This window comes from Penaeus monodon, chromosome 17 (genome assembly GCF_015228065.2).
Source record: "Penaeus monodon isolate SGIC_2016 chromosome 17, NSTDA_Pmon_1, whole genome shotgun sequence".
Classification (NCBI taxonomy): Eukaryota; Metazoa; Arthropoda; class Malacostraca; order Decapoda; family Penaeidae; genus Penaeus; species Penaeus monodon.
The window spans coordinates 38,017,497-38,019,996 of NC_051402.1; the positions used below are offsets into that span (position 1 = coordinate 38,017,497).

Genomic DNA, 2,500 nt, shown 5'->3' on the forward strand with positions numbered 1-2,500 from the left:
AGAAAAATTTTAAAAATGTGGGGGTTACAGACGAGTACTGCGTATTAGCTGGACAGAGAGAGAAGACGAATGATGAAGGCTGAGAGAAATAAATTGTAAAGACCGACTTTTGGACATCTTGAACAAGAGGAAATTAAAGTTTATTGGTCATGTAATGAGAAGTAAAAGTATTGAGAAAAACTTGCTGACAGGGATGGTGATAGGAAACAGAGGAAGAGGCAAACCAAAGACAAGACTGAGCGACAATATCAAAGATATTTGCGGGCTGTCGATGGTATAAGTGGAAAGAAAAGCGTAAGATCGAGTTTAGTGGCGAAGGATGGTGGAGAGGTCCACGGCTGCTCAAGCATGAGCATACCGTTATTGATTGAACACACATATATAAGGCCGCGGTGGCCGAATGGTTAGAGCGTCGGACTCAAGACTGTCACGACGGCAATCTGAGTTCGAGGGTTCGAGTCACCGACCGCCGCGTTGTTTCCCTTAGGCAAGGAACTTCACCTCGATTGCCTGCCTAGCCACTGGGTGGCCAAGCCAGCTCAAGTCAGTGCTGGTCCCAAGCCCGGATAAAATAAGAGAGAATGATTACCTAAAAAGGTAACACCGGCACTCTCCGTGGAAAGGAACTGGGGACCCTACCACGTACTCACTCCAAGAGCATCACAACGTGAAAACTGCAATTGAGTATCATGCTGTGACCACGGCGGCTCAGACATGAACCTACCGTTAAATGATGATGATGACACACATATATAAGGCCGCGGTGGCCGAATGGTTAGGGCGTCGGACTCAAGACTGTCATGACGGCAATCTGAATTCGAGGGTTCGAGTCACCGACCGCCGCGTTGTTCCCTTGGGCAAGGAACTTCACCTTGATTGCCTACCTAGCCACTGGGTTGCCAAGCCAGCCCAAGTCAAGTGCTGGTCCCAAGCCCGGATAAATAGAGAGAATGATTACCTAAAAAGGTACCACCGGCACTCTCCGTGGAAAGGAACTGGGGACCCTACCACGGACTCACTCCAAGAGCATCACAACATGAAAACTACAATTAAGTATCATGCTGTGACCACGGCGGCTCAGACATGAACCTACCGTTAAAAGAAAGAGAGAAACACACATATATACATATAATTACGCACACATACACACACACACACACACACACACACACACACACACACACACACACACACACACACACACACACACACACACACACACACACATTAAACTTTAAAAAAACATGCTGATCTTATGCACACATACACACATGTATAACGATTGCGTGTAAACGTAGAACAGCATTACACATCTGGTGAAATTTGCACGTGTACACATGAAAGGATAATGTGTGCACATGAAAGGCACGTGTATACACAAATTATAGTGCGTCTATAAACAAGGTTCTGGAGAGGAATGTGAGGTTAATAAGTTCAGGGACCGTGTGTATGTAAACTCACATTCACACCCAAACAGACACGCACACACAAACATATATATTAATTATTTTATGATGTATGTCTGTTATCTGTTTATATATCTGCATATGTATCTATGTCTCTATATCATTATTTCTTTATATCTATCTATATCTATCAGTCTGTCTCCCCATCTATATATCTATATATTTATTTGTCTATCTATCTATCTATCTATCTCTGTTTGACTGTCTTTCTCTGTCTTTGTCTCTGCCTCAGTCTCTGTCTGTCTGTCTGTCTGTCTGTCTGTCTGTCTGTCTGTCTGTCTGTCTGTCTTTGTCTCTGTCTCTGTCTGTCTGTCTGTCTATGTACCTACCTACCTACCTACCTACCTACCTACCTACCTACGTTACCTACCTACCTACCTATCTATCTATCTATCTATCTATCTACCTATCTATCTATTTATCTATCTATCTGGTCTATGACGGGTATAAGTACACAGACACAAAATAATCTACCGCCCCGCCTCTTTGCTCCCCATTAACGGAACCTGCTGTTCTCACCTTTCGAACGAGATGCAAAACCCTCTTCTTGATCGCTTTATGAATCACGTGTCATCTGTGTCACCCGATCTGTCAGGTGGTCGGCGAAGGGAGAGGGAAGAGGAAGTAGAAAGGGAGGAGAAGAGAAAGGGGGAAGAAGGAGGGAAGGAGGGAAGGAGAGGGGAAGGAGGGGGGAATGAGGAGGGAAGGAGGAGGGAAGGAGGGGGGAAGGGAAGGAGAGGGATAGGAGGGGGAAAGGGAAGGAGAGGGGTAAGAGGGGAAGAGGTGGGAAGGAGAGGGGGTAGGAATGAGGGAGGATGGAGAGAAGTAGGGAAGGGGGAAGGGGAAGAGAGGAGAAGCGATAGCGTGGTAGGTGGGAAAGAGGGGAAAGGAGAGGAAAAGGGGATGAGAATGAATGGAAGAGAAGAGAAGGAGACTAGGTGAAAGAGGAAGAGGAGGAAGAAAGAGAGAAATAGAAGTAAAAAGGAAAGGGAGAAGAGACGAGGAAAATAGGTGAAAGAGCGAGACGAGAAAAG

General features: G+C 45.7%; 1 protein-coding gene across 1 annotated transcript in view; it reads left to right on the forward strand.

Annotated features, from left to right (window-relative positions):
• The window catches only part of LOC119583370 (early nodulin-75-like), a 12,799-nt gene that overhangs the window by 9,445 nt on the left and 854 nt on the right, over window positions 1-2,500 (forward strand). The gene's annotated exons all lie outside the window — the stretch shown is intronic.